Source organism: Astyanax mexicanus, chromosome 17 (genome assembly GCF_023375975.1).
Source record: "Astyanax mexicanus isolate ESR-SI-001 chromosome 17, AstMex3_surface, whole genome shotgun sequence".
NCBI lineage: Eukaryota > Metazoa > Chordata > Actinopteri > Characiformes > Acestrorhamphidae > Astyanax > Astyanax mexicanus.
In genome coordinates, this window is record NC_064424.1 from 14,395,278 (window position 1) to 14,411,901 (window position 16,624).

General features: G+C 39.0%; 2 long non-coding RNA genes and 4 other non-coding genes across 9 annotated transcripts; 3 read left to right on the forward strand and 3 right to left on the reverse strand.

Moving 5' to 3' along the window:
• The first annotated feature begins 3,246 nt into the window (after window positions 1-3,246).
• Window positions 3,247-3,319, forward strand: trnav-aac (transfer RNA valine (anticodon AAC)). The gene has a single exon. It is a non-coding gene; the product is annotated as a tRNA-Val (tRNA).
• Window positions 3,320-3,543: 224 nt separating this feature from the next.
• Window positions 3,544-3,616, forward strand: trnav-cac (transfer RNA valine (anticodon CAC)). Its single transcript has one exon. It is a non-coding gene; the product is annotated as a tRNA-Val (tRNA).
• A 2,221-nt stretch (window positions 3,617-5,837) lies between these two features.
• LOC125782483 (uncharacterized) lies at window positions 5,838-12,205 on the forward strand. Of its 4 annotated transcripts, none has more exons than XR_007425162.1 (4): window positions 5,838-6,545; window positions 11,221-11,647; window positions 11,709-11,830; window positions 11,892-12,205. It is a non-coding gene; the product is annotated as an uncharacterized LOC125782483 (long non-coding RNA). The 4 variants fall into 4 exon arrangements; XR_007425163.1 differs by having other exon boundaries at window positions 11,953-12,205; XR_007425165.1 differs by having other exon boundaries at window positions 12,014-12,205.
• On the reverse strand, window positions 7,171-10,971 carry LOC125782484 (uncharacterized). Its single transcript, XR_007425166.1, has 3 exons — window positions 10,731-10,971; window positions 8,535-8,653; window positions 7,171-7,595 (listed from the first exon to the last, which is right to left on the reverse strand). It is a non-coding gene; the product is annotated as an uncharacterized LOC125782484 (long non-coding RNA).
• Window positions 12,206-15,585: 3,380 nt separating the features above from the next.
• Window positions 15,586-15,658, reverse strand: trnav-cac (transfer RNA valine (anticodon CAC)). The gene has a single exon. It is a non-coding gene; the product is annotated as a tRNA-Val (tRNA).
• A 588-nt stretch (window positions 15,659-16,246) lies between these two features.
• On the reverse strand, window positions 16,247-16,319 carry trnav-aac (transfer RNA valine (anticodon AAC)). The gene has a single exon. It is a non-coding gene; the product is annotated as a tRNA-Val (tRNA).
• Window positions 16,320-16,624: the final 305 nt, after the last annotated feature.

Genomic DNA, 16,624 nt, shown 5'->3' on the forward strand with positions numbered 1-16,624 from the left:
GTTTTTGTTACAAGAATTTACAAAAAAAAAAAAAAACGATTCCAAACATTTAAACTGACTGACCTAATTCAGCAGAATTCTATGCAGTTGGTGCAGGCAGTCAGAATTAAAACTATTCAACACTCAGAGACCACAGAGGGAGACCACCAAGACCCATATGACTGCTCTGAAAGAGTTACAAAGCTTCAGCTGCAGAAAAGGACAAGACTCCATGAAGCATGGTGGTGGCAGCATCATGGCAGAGGGCCCAGGAATGCTGCTGGAGCTAGAGGTACACTGAAGTCCAATAGAGAAATTTGAATTTTTGGTTGGATAAAAAAAAGAATGTTCACGCACAATCAAGGAAAAGCCTAATATATATATATTGAGCAGTTATGCAAAGAGGAATGGAGTAAAATTGCAGTGGCCAGAACTGTAAGCCTGATTAAGACTACAAAACTACAAAGTGCTGTGATTAAAGCCAAAAGTGGATCTACTAAATACTTAAATAAAGGGGGGGAATATTAATGGAAATCAATGTCATATGTTTCAAATGTTTCATATTATACATACACTTATTTAACTGAAATTAGTTTGTAGAAATCTGTTTTCATTTTGGTATTGTAAAAAAAAAACCTTGATATTCGTCAAATATATAAGTGATTTATATACAAGATTTAGATTTTTAGTTCTTGCCATTTAAAATGATACGCAAGCTATTGTTTCCTACATGTAATTATTATTTTTTATAAATAGTGAGCAGCCCCCTTAAACCCCCTTACATGCAGCTTTTATATAAAACATGGTGAAAACACAACCTCCTTGTATTTTAGTTAAGGAAAAGATAAAAGATAAGAGTTATTTGCTGGTTTCTGACAGAAGCAAACATCTATCTACTGTGATTTACTCTGGGAGCTTCTATATGTGAAGATCTCAATCTCAAACATCCTATTTTGAATTAAAAGGGCAGCAAAAACGGATTTATGTGGTCTTGTTAAAACTGTATGCAGTCTACTTTCTGCTATACTTCAGAACTTTATCAGACACTTATTTGTTTTTAATTTAATTTGTTTAATTCTAGGATTGATTTTAAGGGCACTTTTGTTGTTTTTAACAGCTGTGATAACATAAAAGTGAAGTCTGTTGTGCTAAGTAAAACATTTTCTTCAAACTCTAACAAAGTTTTAACAACAAACGAAATTAAAATTGAATATCACTAAACTAGTGGACAAATACATGCAGGGCTTTGTACAAGTAACAGTCCCCTGGGGGCGCCATTTCCTCAGTTTGTGTTTGTTTCTCTAGTTTTATTGCTTTCAATTCTCCAAATAATATAAAAGTATGATTGTCTACCACTTTCTCTGTAGTGCTCACAGTTCTCTACCTCAATATGACTCTTAGGTGACATTATGTGTAGCAAACACAAAATACTCTCAATGACACATTGGCAGCAGACCTACTTACTGGCTGTTTTAAAACTTAATGGAGAACACCAGTGTAAAATGTACTTGGTTTGAAATAGACTTGGGATGAAACCTGATAACGAGTACAAACTTTTGTCTAAATAGCCCACCTTCGTTCTACCTCAGCTCAAAGTAGCTCCACACTTCAATGGTAGAACTCTGAGCACCCTGACATTAAAAACAAGCACTGAGAAAGTGCACAGATATGTTTGTATAACAAAAATAAAAAAATAAAAATAAGAAATACACACAAAACCTTGAGGTAGACAAGCACGGATGAATAGGTAGGATAAGGGAACAAATTACAAAATAATTTAGTGTAAATGCATGAATATTATAGACATATTTTCAGCAGCAGCTGGAATTTATGCATTTCCATTTTAAGCTTGTTAACTGTGTAAAAATAGTTATTTATTTTCATGGGTAATGCTATGCCCCTATCGCTAGCATTGTAAACCTGTTTGGAGCATTGGCTAAAACTGCTGTATCTGGGAATGCTGGGGGTAAACAGAGATGGGCTATTCTACAAAGGTTTATACTGGTTATCATGTTTCACGACAGCCAACATACGTTTCACACAGAATATCTTCTTTAATGCTTTTTTGGGTCTATGATAGGGTTGGGTTTTGATTGGTGTTGTGTGTTAGGAAGTGTTAGTGGCAGAAAAATAAAAAAAATAACTGCTGAAATTAACAAGGGCTCGGGATTAAAGTGTCTAGACAGGCTCACAGACTCGGCCCAAAATTATAGTTAACATTAATAGATGGAGATAATATTCTCTAACAGCAGCTCTAATTGTATTTATGATGCAAGCGATCATTTTTCTATAAAAAATATACTGAATCACATTATGAGCTTTACTTACTGTACTGCAGGCTACTCTTCCAATATGGCGCTCATGTGTCCTCCACTGTGTGTCGGTCTGTATTGTCTTGTTTGGAACGTTTTTGGCCGGTTCACATGACTTTTACCTAGATAAAACTAATTTTGATTGGCTGTTAGGTGGCTACATTTCTCAATGTATTGACTGGTGTGCAGTTAGCGTCTTCAGAAGTTCAAGCTGTTCATTCATAGATAATGCAAGGTGTGGTGGGTGAACGGATTAAAACGCAAGTGTCTAACGCCCAATCAGGGTTGCCAGGTCCGACAAAAATAGTCAGCACAAAGTCAGTCTAAAACCCGCCCTTCAAAAGCTTAAACTAACCCAAAATATATGTCTGTTACACGTTTAAAACAAATGGCAAAACAACTATAAGTGTACGACTTTTGTTTTTAAGGGATATATTATTAGTACTGCTATATATCTTAAAGTCATTAAGATAAAAATTACCTTTGAGTACTCTTTCTGTTTTTTCCCCTCCAGAACTCTCTAGCGCCCTCTAGCGTTTTTATTCATTTTCTGATATTTCCTAGAATAGAATAGAAAAATAATAATCATATAATATAATATAAACTTAATATGTTCCAAGTGAATGGGTTCATAACGTTTATTTATATAGTTTATAAATGTTTGATTCTTTTTATACTCGAAATCGTACTCAACACAGAACATTATAAAATGTTTCAGTACTACACACAGCTTTGTGCGACAAATAACAGTCCCCAGAGACAATTGTATTTTTATTGCTTTAAATTCACTGTACTGCTCACACTAGCACTAGCTTAAGCGTGGTAAACACACGCGTCTGTCAACGCCCAGTAGTTTCGCGTGCTCAGTGCAGTATTTCTAAGGCACATTTGTATTATGTGTACATGTGTATTATCGTGAACTGTGGGGTCCACATGGATCTGTGCCATACGCACAGTTTTCGTAGTGTAGTGGTTATCACGTTCGCCTAACACGCGAAAGGTCCCCGGTTCGAGACCGGGCGGAAACAATGATCTTTTTTGTGTAAAAAAAAAGTTCTCCAGAGACCCTTCTCTGGAGAACATTGTTTCCGCCCGGTCTGCGTATTTAAAAAGGTATTATAAGATTGTTCCACGCAAGTCAACTATAATGGTCAGACCCCTCCAATATCCCAATAATTTCAACCCTTTATATTCATGGCTCAATAGACCCCTGTTCCTATATGGTTGCCCATGGGACATACATTTACCATCGGTTTCCGTAGTGTAGTGGTTATCACGTTCGCCTCACACGCGAAAGGTCCCCGGTTCGAAACCGGGCGGAAACATTGTTTATTGTCTCAGATGATATGAGGCATGCATTGGCGGCCCGTCAGGGACCCAGAAAAGTGTTGTCCAGTTTCCATGTGACCTCTACATATGGATGGCACTGATGGTTCTAGAAAGGCTTAAACACAATACTCACCTCGGTTTTTACACATTACAGTTGATATCTGTTGTTGACAGGTCAGGATGAGGCTCTTTTTGTGTTTATTACCATGTTGAAGGTTGTGCTGCAGTCAGACTTATTTAACCAGATTTTCATTCGCTTTTCTTATAATGGTGCACTAATATGAGCCGATGTCTCGTCTTCTAATGTAGCTTGCTAACGCTAACATTACATTTATGCAAAGCTGCAAATAGTATTCACATTCATTACTCAAGTAGACGTATAGATACTAGGATTTAAAAATACTTTTGTAGAAGTTGAAGTATCAACTCAAACCTTTTACTTATGTAAAAGTATAAAAGCACTGCTTTTAAAACTACTTAAAGTATAAAAGTAAAAGTAATGAAAGGGGGAAAATTACCTTATAAACAGAGGCTTAGGCCACACAACAGGGGCCTATAGTGTACCACCCCCAATGACTAGATGACTATAAGAACTGAAATGGTGCTAAAAAAAGGTCTTCAGAGATTCAGAGGGATGTTATGAAATTCTTTTACAGACAGACTTAAACAGACAGCATCATACCTGTCCTTACTACATGCTTTACCAACCAGCTGTAGACTGTAGCTTTGCACAATGAACTGTGATGAACTTGCATATAGCAATAATATAAAGTACCAGTCAAAAGTTTGGACACATTGAATTCTCATTTTTTCTACATTTGTTGCAGATTAATATTAAAACGATCAAATCTATGGCACATAAATTTACAGTTATGCAGTAAACAAAACAGGAAAATAGTGAACAAAACATGTTTTATAACCTCTTACGCTACAAGCCTAAATTTACCAATTTCCGCCTGACAATACATACCCAAATTTTAAAGCTTTTCACACTAATTTTAAATAATTCAGAGAATTTTCAATCAATTAATATTACGTAGAAGCCTTTACGACATTAATTGAAACCACTTAAAAAATATACAATTGAACATGTAATATTCAAAATATGGTAAAAACAAGAAAAAAATACAAGTGCTTTTCAGATTTTCTAATTTTATTTATTTATTTTCAGATCCATAAAATGAAATATGTATGTGTTTATATAAGTGTATATAGTGTTTTTACAGAACTATATTTTGCTACAAGGTGTTTACATTCACCATGTAAAATTTTAAACTGCTCGATTTTACTGATTAAATATTATAGTGATCTCCTCCTGGTATATTCCTTTCTTTCTCCAAAGAACTGTAAACTTTATAAGATTAAAAACTACAAATTTTACTAATTTTATGACTCGGTGACAGTGACAGTATTATTATTTATTTTCTAAAAGGAAAGAACGTTACAGCTAAATAGGCTAGACAACTGAAAAACAGATATTCTAAGCCTTAATAATGGCATATTGGGTGTATATATTGAGCCTATAATTATTCATAAACACAGCCAGATATTAATTATGAAATTTTTCTGACCCGCGGGTGGGCCAGGGCGGAGAGGGGGTTTTCAGAAACGGATACATGCCGCTTAGCAAAGACACTTGCCACAGCTCCTGTGGCTTTGCACACAGCCATACGCGATCGGGCATATTAATTTGAGGACTTTTAGGAATGTGTCGTTCACAGCTTAGTTGGTAGTTGGATTTATTATTTTTAACGAGCAGATTACACGTTTGTTTTGGACTTCCATGGACAGCTAATGGGCTATTTTGGACGTGTTTGTGGTAACTTGATTTAATAGAGCAATTGTGGTAAAGGTAATTTAAATGCTTATTAAAAACAGGAGAAAGTCGGGCTTGTGTCCATGTTTTATTTATTTTTTGGTTCGCGGGCAAAGATCCAATTTTTTATGTGCACGTATTATGTAACAATACTACTGTCTCCCTCATAGGCACCTGCCTTTCAGTAGAGGCCACAGCGAGCTCCTGTGGCACATGCCATTAGATTCTTAGGCACCTGCCGTTCAGTAGAGGCTACAGCGAGCTCTCGTGGCTCATGCCATTAGATCCTTAGGCACCTGCATTTCAGTAAGGCAATTTGTATATGCATCATATTTATAAATATTTAAGTACTTTCAAGCGCAAATCCTTTATGTACTAGTATGTGTAATAGAATGGGACGGTTCTTCAAGGTTTTCATGGTCTGATTGATAACAATTAGGTTGTTTGGTTTTATAACTCTCCGAAATCTTTTTTTTTTTATATATTTTTTAGGTTTGGTGTCCAATTACTCCAAAATGATGCAGTAATATTACTTGATATGCATGACAATAATAGTATGGAATTTCTTCTTCAAGAATTACATTGTCTGATTTGATAACAATTATATTTTTTGGTTTTATAGCACTCCAAAATTCCACATTTTTGGTATCCAATTGCTCCAAAATCATACAGTAGTATCATCACTTCAAACACATATCTGGCATACATGAGAATGAGATCTTTAAGAATTAAGTGCAGTAATATAATAATCATTTGATTTGCTTTGTTAATAGCACTCCAAACATTTCCAAAGCGTTACACTGTTGTACAGACAGGCAGCAGTCTTTCTGGTGTATATTTGTTGATTAGACCTGGTTAAACTATGTTTATTTAGATTCCATTTTCAGTCTCTGCACGAGATGCGCGAGCCTCCGCTCTTTAGAGTGCGCTGTGCACGCGGCTACTGTAAAACACGCATTAGACGCGCATACCATTTATCGATGTAGATAGCACGACCGAGCTTTTTTTAAGTGCAGATTACGTGACCGTGGTCAGATAGTAAAGTGGTTTAAAGTACTATAATATTTACTGATATGATGCGTATCGCTGTGGCCTCTACTGAAAGGCAGGTGCCTATACACTGTAAAAAACAACCTATAGAATCTACTCAATAAATGTGAGGTAACAATTTGCACTCAGATTGTTTGGGTAGATTTCACCCTATATATTGAGTAAAAAATACCTGTATGTATCAGTTTTGATACACTAAAAAAATAAGGTAAAACCTACCCAACATTTCTCAATACTATTTACTTAAAAAAAGTGAGTAATATTAACATTATTGTTATTTCTTTTTCTACCTCATATTTATTAGTTACATATTATATATAATTTTTTTATCTATCTAGCTAATCGCTACTTATATAGATAAGGTTAAATTTACCTAAATAAATTATGAGGACATTTTTTTTTATTTAATTGTTAATCCAAAAGTTACTTTGGGTATTTAAGATTGCTAAGACAAAAGTGTTAATAGAAGAACATCAAATGCACAAATGTATCACTTTTGCCACTTTTCAACTCATGTGCCTATTTGCAATGTAGCCATCCATTTCATTAAAACCATGAACAGCATCAACACTTTTCTTGAACAGCTGAATAACAAAAGGTTTGCATACTTATCTATGAGATATTTGAGATGTGAAATACTTATAAAAGCACATAAAATGTAAATAACAAGAGGCATAAAACATATTTTAAGTTTTTAAAACATTTATTAACCCCAATAGGTCATAACAACAGATTACATTCAAAATATAACATGAATAATAATGCAAGTTATAGAAGCGGAATAAAGGTGTATAAAAGTTTGTGACTCAATGTGGGTAAAACAGTTCATTCCATTCGTTCCTTCTGAGGCTGTGGACCTACTTGGGCAGTTTTGCTCCAGGAAGCTCCACAACAATTTTCTGGAAAACTTTGCAAGTGTACTTGAGCTTCTTGAAGGTTGAGGGCGTAGATCAAGCCAACAGCATACATGCCTTGGTCTTGTTTACACACCCTTTCAGCACTTGGATGTCCTCTATGACAACAGACACATCTACTGGGTCATCTTCAGCGATGACATTATGGATCACGAGCACCTTCATGGTTTGATCTGTGTAGTCTTCACGTCCGTCCTCCATGGCAAAAGAATAAGAAAAAAGGAATATACAATTGATTATCATATTAACAATATAGCATTTACAATCTAATGACAAACCCAGAACATCAGAAAGAAACAAAAATGTGTCACTTAAACTCATAACAGATCTGCTACTAGACCACCTGTATACAAGGGTGAACCATTCAGATTTCAATAATCATGGCCTATCTGTATAGTTTAACGCACCTAATGTAATGTAACCCAAGTGTGTTTAAAACAATATTATAAAGAACAAACCAATATTTAAAAGGCACGCAATGTGTACAGTAATACACTGAAGGTTGGGTAAACCAACTGCCTGAAACACAGTTCTGTGATGAGCATCAAGAATTAAAATGATATTAGGGCAACCCTGTGTATACCTTAAAGGAGATCTCTGGTGTAAAAATGACTTTAGCTGTAGTAAAACATGATAAAAAGTATTTACCTTTGATGAATAGCCCACCTCAGTTCTCCCACAGCTTTCTGAGATCCAGCAATTTTGTACTGTTTATCCAAGCACACTTTACAATGGGTGAAACAGAATGAAATCGCTTTTTACACAGTTATCCAGGCTCAAAGTAGAAGGTAGAATCCAGAGAGTCTGGATAACGATGTAAAAAGCGATTTATCTGCATGGGCAAGAGTATGCCCCGTTTCACCCATTGTAAAGTCTGCTTGGACAAACAGTACAACATTGCTGGATCTCAGAAAGCTGTGGGAGAATGGAGGTGGGCTATTTATCAAAGGTAAGTACTTTAAATTTTACACCAGAGTTTTCCTTTAGGTTGATCACTAACATACCTGACAGTCTTGGAAGAGGTCTTCTTGGTGTTCCCCAGGGTACTCATGAGGCAACAGACAACTGAATTCCTCAATACTAAAAAAGTAAATTAAGAAAAAAAAATAAAAAAACAAACAAAACCGTACACACCTCATTTACAGTGTTAAGGAGTGGATGCATCCTAGCACCAGCAGCTCCTCCTTTGGCACGCAACAGCTGTAAAAGATGTGGTGTGTACCAGTCAAGCTGTGCTGGAACTCCTCTTTAACCTAGAGAACGAGATTAGAGACAAAATGAATACAACCAATTAGAGATAGTCACCAATTCCTTAAAGCAATTTATATATATATATATATATATATATATATATATATATATATATATATATATATATATATATATATTTAGTTAGTAGGTAAGTGAGGGACCATGTAAAAGGTTTCAGAACTTTATTCATGGAGGGCCAATTGTCAGCACAGCATAGAGGTTTCTCTACTTAAATAAATTCAACAAACCAGCCACATGCAGTAAGTACAAGCAGGAGTATGTAGGTAGGTACAAAAAAAATGCTGGACTACAAGACCGAATTTGTGCATAGCTAAGGTACAGTTTTAACAACAGTTTTGGCACACTAGCCCACCCACGTATGTGGACAAGGGTGAGGCTGGACAAGTTAGCTAAGCTAGCTAGGATAACCTAACTAGGTTAGTTATTTATCCAAGCACCACCCTCTTCCACACACTAAATTAACTTCGCTATTTTATCCAGCAATCACCCTCGTCAATACATACGTTACAACGTTTTAGCTAGCTAGGTAACCTAGGTTAGCTAGTGTTAACAAAGTAACCAATTTATCCAGTCCCCAACCTCTCCCACACACCGAATTAGCTCGCTAACCGAAGGTTTTAGCTAGCTAGGTAACCTAGATTAGCGAGTGTTAGCAAAGTAACTCATTTAACCAGTCCCCAACCTCTCCCACACACCAAACTAGCTCGCTAACCGAAGGTTTTAGCTAGCTAGGGAACCTAGATTAGCGAGCGTTAGCAAAGTAACTCATTTAACCAGTCCCCAACCTCTTCCACACACCGAATTAGCTCGCTAACCAAAGGTTTTAGCTAGCTAGGTAACCTAGATTAGCGAGCGTTAGCAAAGTAACTCATTTAACCAGTCCCCAACCTCTCCCACACACCGAATTAGCTCGCTAACCAAAGGTTTTAGCTAGCTAGGTAACCTAGATTAGCGAGCGTTAGCAAAGTAACTCATTTAACCAGTCCCCAACCTCTCCCACACACCGAATTAGCTCGCTAGTTGAGTGTTTTAGTTAGCTAGGTAACCTAGTGTTAGCAAATTAACTCATTTAACCAGTCCCCAACCTCTCCCACACACCGAATTAGCTCGCTAACCAAAGGTTTTAGCTAGCTAGGTAACCTATATTAGCGAGCGTTTGCAAAGTAACTCATTTAACCAGTCCCCAACCTCTCCCACACACCGAATTAGCTCGCTAACCGAAGGTTTTAGCTAGCTAGGTAACCTAGATTAGTGAGCGTTGGCAAAGTAACTCATTTAACCAGTCCCCAACCTCTCCCACACACCGAATTAGCTCGCTAACCAAAGGTTTTAGCTAGCTAGGTAACCTATATTAGCGAGCGTTTGCAAAGTAACTCATTTAACCAGTCCCCAACCTCTTCCACACACCGAATTAGCTCGCTAACCGAAGGTTTTAGCTAGCTAGGTAACCTAGATTAGTGAGCGTTGGCAAAGTAACTCATTTAACCAGTCCCCAACCTCTCCCACACACCGAATTAGCTCGCTAACCGAAGGTTTTAGCTAGCTAGGTAACCTAGATTAGCGAGCGTTAGCAAAGTAACTCATTTAACCAGTCCCCAACCTCTCCCACACACCGAATTAGCTCGCTAACCAAAGGTTTTAGCTAGCTAGGTAACCTAGATTAGCGAGCGTTAGCAAAGTAACTCATTTAACCAGTCCCCAACCTCTCCCACACACCGAATTAGCTCGCTAACCAAAGGTTTTAGCTAGCTAGGTAACCTAGATTAGCGAGCGTTACCAAAGTAACTCATTTAACCAGTCCCCAACCTCTCCCACACACCGAATTAGCTCGCTAACCGAAGGTTTTAGCTAGCTAGGTAACCTAGATTAGAGAGCGCTTGCAAAGTAACTCATTTAACCAGTCCCCAACCTCTTCCACACACCGAATTAGCCCGCTAACCGAAGGTTTTAGCTAGCTAGCTACATGAGCACACAGACTACAAATCTTGATTTAGAACTTTACTTACTTGCATCAACTTTTGCACTCATACACGGCAACAGGTTAACTAGGAATCTTACCTTCAAAACAGCAGCTCAACAACAGACGAGCAGCAGCACTCAAAACCCTCGACAAGTGCGTGAGGGACCAATAGTTTTTAAGTATATGTTACTATATATTTTTAGGTAGCAGTTGTCACTGTTAAAAAATGGGTAGTGTAGGTAGAATTTACCCATTGTAATTTATTTTTCTAGCTGACTAATACATTTGGGTATTTTTTAAACAATATGAATGGGTTATATATACCACCCTCCAAAATCATTTTTTACAGTGTAGATCTAATGGCATGTGCCACGGGAGCTCGCTATAGCCTCTACTGAAAGGCAGGTGCCAAATGACCTAATGGCATGTGCCACGGGAGCTTGCTATTGCCTCTACTGAAAGGCAGGTGCCAAATGATCTAATGGTATGTGCCACGGGAGCTTGCTATTGCCTCTACTGAAAGGCAGGTGCCTATGGATCTAATGGCATGTGTCACGGGAGCTCGTTATAGCTTCTACTGAAAGTCAGGTGCCTATAGATCTAATGGCATGTGCCACGGGAGCTCGCTATAGCCTCTACTGAAAGGCAGGTGCCAAATGATCTAATGGCATGTGCCACGGGAGCTTGCTATTGCCTCTACTGAAAGGCAGGTGCCTATGGATCTAATGGCATGTGTCACGGGAGCTCGCTATAGCCTCTACTGAAAGGCAGGTGCCTAAGAATCTAATGGCATGTGTCACGGGAGCTCGCTATAGCCTCTACTGAAAGGCAGGTGCCTATGGATCTAATGGCATGTGCCACGGGAGCTCGCTGTGGCCTCTACTGAAAGGCAGGTGCCTATGGATCTAATGGCATGTGCCACGGGAGCTCGCTGTGGCCTCTACTGAAAGGCAGGTGCCTATGGATCTAATGGCATGTGCCACGGGAGCTCGCTGTGGCCTCTACTGAAAGGCAGGTGCCAAATGATCTAATGGCATGTGCCACGGGAGCTTGCTATTGCCTCTACTGAAAGGCAGGTGCCTATGGATCTAATGGCATGTGTCACGGGAGCTCGCTATAGCCTCTACTGAAAGGCAGGTGCCTAAGAATCTAATGGCATGTGTCACGGGAGCTCGCTATAGCCTCTACTGAAAGGCAGGTGCCTATGTATCTAATGGCATGTGCCACGGGAGCTCGCTGTGGCCTCTACTGAAAGGCAGGTGCCTATGGATCTAATGGCATGTGCCACGGGAGCTCGCTGTGGCCTCTACTGAAAGGCAGGTGCCTATGGATCTAATGGCATGTGCCACGGGAGCTCGCTGTGGCCTCTACTGAAAGGCAGGTGCCTATGGATCTAATGGCATGTGCCACGGGAGCTCGCTGTGGCCTCTACTGAAAGGCAGGTGCCTATGGATCTAATGGCATGTGCCACGGGAGCTCGCTGTGGCCTCTACTGAAAGGCAGGTGCCTATGGATCTAATGGCATGTGCCACAGGAGCTCGCTGTGGCCTCTACTGAAAGGCAGGTGCCTATGAGGGAGACAGTAGTATTGTTACATAATACGTGCACATAAAAAATTGGATCTTTGCCCGCGAACCAAAAAATAAATAAAACATGGACACAAGCCCGACTTTCTCCTGTTTTTAATAAGCATTTAAATTACCTTTACCACAATTGCTCTATTAAATCAAGTTACCACAAACACGTCCAAAATAGCCCATTAGCTGTCCATGGAAGTCCAAAACAAACGCGTAATCTGCTCGTTAAAAAATAATAAATCCAACTACCAACTAAGCTGTGAACGACACATTCCTGAAAGTCCTCAAATTAATATGCCCGATCGCGTATGGCTGTGTGCAAAGCCACAGGAGCTGTGGCAAGTGTCTTTGCTAAGCGGCATGTATCCGTTTCTGAATGGCAGATGCCGCTAGCGAGCGCCCCTGGCCAGTAGCGTTCGTGGCCAGTGCCACTCTTCAAAGGCAGGTGCCAGTGGGTGTCACTTCCTGTTGCCAGTTGCCGTTTGAGTATCGAACCCTGCTCCGACGCGACAACGCACATGGTCGCACTAGCCCCCTCCAACCGGTCGCATGTGGGCGTGACAAAGGCTTTCCCTGCGTCGTCCAATTAAATCGTTTTAATAAATGGGAAATGCTTTTTATATAAGCTATTATTATTTCCAATAATTAATAAATATAAATGTGTCTTTATAGATATAAATGTTTGAATGAGCTTCATTACACTGTCTAGTGAGCAGTATATAAGCTGAAAAAAGCAAACTTTTCCAATTAAATTACATATTAATATTTTAAAAACCCACCAGAGACCCCAACAATCACAGCAGCCTTTCTCCTCGCTGACAGAGTCCCTGTGAATCAGCAGGGATTTTATAAAGAACAGGGAAGCCTGAAACTTCTCTTCCAGGCTTCTCTGGACGCTTGAAAGCGGAACTAAAATGTTTTCATGCGCTGCGCTGAGGACGCGTTACAGGCCAACACCTGCTCTCTGATTGGATAGACGCATTGCGTTGGACGGACTCATTTGCATAAAGTTCAGCTCGGCTCAACTTTTCATCGCATCGCATCCCCCGCTCTCGACGCGTCGGACCCATGATGCACCGCTCTGACGCAGAGCCAGATTAATAATTTAATGAAGGTTTCTAAGCGACTGAAGTAAATATAATATAATAATAAATATAAATATAATAAATATGTAACTTGTAAGTCTATGTCTGTAAATGACATTACTTGTTTCCTTATGGAAATAGAAAAATTACCGGATCTGCTGAAGCATAAAAACTAATATTAATAATATTATGCTTAAACAACAACAAAACAATAATATTCATAGTAAATTAAGAATAATTTACATCTTATAATAATAATAATATTATATAATTATAATATATAATTTTATATAATATATATATATAATATATTATAATTATACTGTATAATTATAATATTTTAATAAGAATAAAAATAAGAAGAATCAGCTAATTTAATAAATTAATAAATTCATTTATTGAAACCCTGATGTTTTTGCAACAATAGGGTTCTTCATGTGTGATATACTGACAAGGTGATGTGATTTCCGTCTGGATAAAAAAAAAAGTGGGGAGCTGCACAGCATTTTGCTTTCACCTAAACCTAGAGTTTATTTTTACATTGATACAGCATAAATATTAGACTAATAAAAGGCATGAGCACCAGCGGAAATGTCTACAGATGGTATATTGTTAATTGTGTCTAAAAAACTGTGTCTGAAGAGCTCAGGATCTCGGATCTGCAGTGAATTGCTTTAGACTGAGTCTCTCTGTAAGAGCATTGGCTGAACAGAGTTTAAATGTTTTGGCTTTCAAAACTGGAAGGTGGAGCTCATTATCTTATTATTAAACGGCGCTTTTTACGCCGCTTTTTACGGCGTCAAGAGAGACACTAAACGCCGCTTTTTACGCCGTCTTATTGCACTGAGACGCGCTCTGTACGGCGCGCCAAAAGGGTCGAAAAACGCCGGGGGAAACGGCGTTTTCTGTGCTTTTAGCGGCGTTTTTAACGCCGTCGTGAAATCATACGGCGTATATTACGGCGTCTTGAAATCATACGGCGTATATTACGACGTAAAACCCACACAGAACGCCATATTTTACGCCGTTCTTTTCGATAAAAGGCGTCTGGTCCAGGCGTTTTTTGGGCCTTTTGGCGTTCCATAAGTGCGACCGTGTGCGCTGTCGCGTCGGAGCAGTGTAAATTCACCGTTACTGCCAGGGCGCGTTAAGGCGATAAAGTAGAAGCTTTTGCTTTGATGCCAGTGTTGCCTACTCTCAGCGCTCCCTTAGCCAGTTTGGAACCGAGAATATTTAAGGATGATCCAAACTCACACGTAGCTAAAGGAAGGTAATCCAGGTCCGAAATTAAAAATCCATCCCAGGGATTAGGTCCAGTTAGCTCCAGAGCCAGCCAGGGAATTGGAGCGAAATCCTGGGATGGATTTCTACTTTTTAACCCTAAATTACCCACCTATACACCCAAACTCAAAGCCCACACAAGCTATCCAATGGAATTTGCAACATTGAATCATAGCCTAGGCCTAGCAAGCAAACCTTGGCTTGTCTTGGCCTGTACCACGCCATGGAAAACATTTCAAATTCTTGTCCACAATTGACTGTAGGAAACATTCAGTTTACCTCAATATGCTTTTTTCAATTAGATGGTGGGTTTCTGAAAGCCATTAGCTCGTGGTGCTGGGGCGCAGAGCTAATTGGAAAAAAGAGTTATTTTTGTATCCGACCATTCCGATGCCACTCGCTGCAGCTGGAGACTGGGGTCTTCCTACTTTCTCGCTGGAAGTGCGACACCTCGCTCCACTTCTCTCGAGTTTCTTCCATGGCTGCGATGCGTCGAGATCGGGGGATGCGATGCGATGAAAAGTTGAGCCGAGCTCAACTTTATGCAAATGAATCCGTCCAACAATGTGTCTATCCAATCAGAGAGCAGGTGTTTGCCTGATAGGTGTTCTCAGCGCAGTGTATGAAAACATTTAAGTTCCGTTTCAAGCGTCCAGAGAAGCCTGAAAAAGAAGTTAGGCTTACTTTGTTAAATCCCTGCGATTTACAGTGACTCTGTCAGCGAGGTGGGTTTTTAAAATATTTATATTTTATTTTATTAGGAAAATTTTGCTTTTGTTAGCTTAAAGCTCAATCAAACGTTTATATTTATAAATACACATTTATATGTATTACTTTATATGAAATAATAATAGCTTGTATAAAAGCATTTCCCATTTATTTAATTGGACAACGCAGGGAACGCCTTTGTAAAGCCCACATGCGACCAGTTGGAGGCGGGCAGTGAGATCATGTGCGTGCACCGGGCCGCCAACTCATGCCCCACGTGGACATGTGGGGAAAATAAACAATGTTTCCGCCCGGTTTCGAACCGGGGACCTTTCGCGTGTGAGGCGAACGTGATAACCACTACACTACGGAAACTGAGAGAGAGAACTTCAGGGCCACCATATGGGAACAGGGGGTTAGTATGAGATTAAAGTAAGGCTTGGAATTACTGGGGGATTTGGAGCGGTCTGACCATTCTAGTTAAGACTTGCGTGGAACATTCTTATAATACCGTTTTAAAAAAAACTTTTTGTAAGTGTTTAGTTGAGGAACCTCCACCATTGTTTTATAATCAGTAAGAAGTTAGCAGACTTAAAAATGACAGTACAAGCAATTCCTGATGAATTTTTTTACTAGATGCACAGTGTAAAAAACAAAACAAATATATGATCAAATGCTGCCGAAGGCTAAATTCTTGCATGTGAAGTTTATTTTTCCTTCTAGTAAATAATAAAATGTAGCTGTTATAAGTATTTTAGAACATCATGTTTGGGATTGGCGTTTAAGGATTGAACCCTCACTGTAGAGGATTGCTGATTTTGATCCCGTTCTTCTGTACTGTTTCACAAAGCGTATAAAATGTACTTAATATTCAGAACTGAAATTATACTGATATCAAATTGAAGTGACCCTTTTTTTGGTTTATGAATGATCATGTGATTCTCGGCGTTACAAAATAAAGATTGTTTCCGCCCGGTCTCGAACCGGGGACCTTTCGCGTGTTAGGCGAACGTGATAACCACTACACTACGGAAACCCCTGTCGTAATGTTGATCCTTGTGGACCCCTCAGTCTACAATCATACACTGCAACACCACAGATTTAATAAGTTTGTAAAAAGGACATCCTTGCTGTCAAAAAAGTCAGAGAACACAATACAAGCATCAGAACTTCTGGAACAATGTGCTTCAGACAGATGAATCCACAATCCAATTATTTGGTAATAGTAACAGAAGGCATGCTTGGTGCAAAACCAATCACAGCACTATCGGTATTGACAGTCGCGTGTGTTTACCACGCTTAACGTCACCAAAGCGCCATATTTAAGGAAGTGTTAGTGTG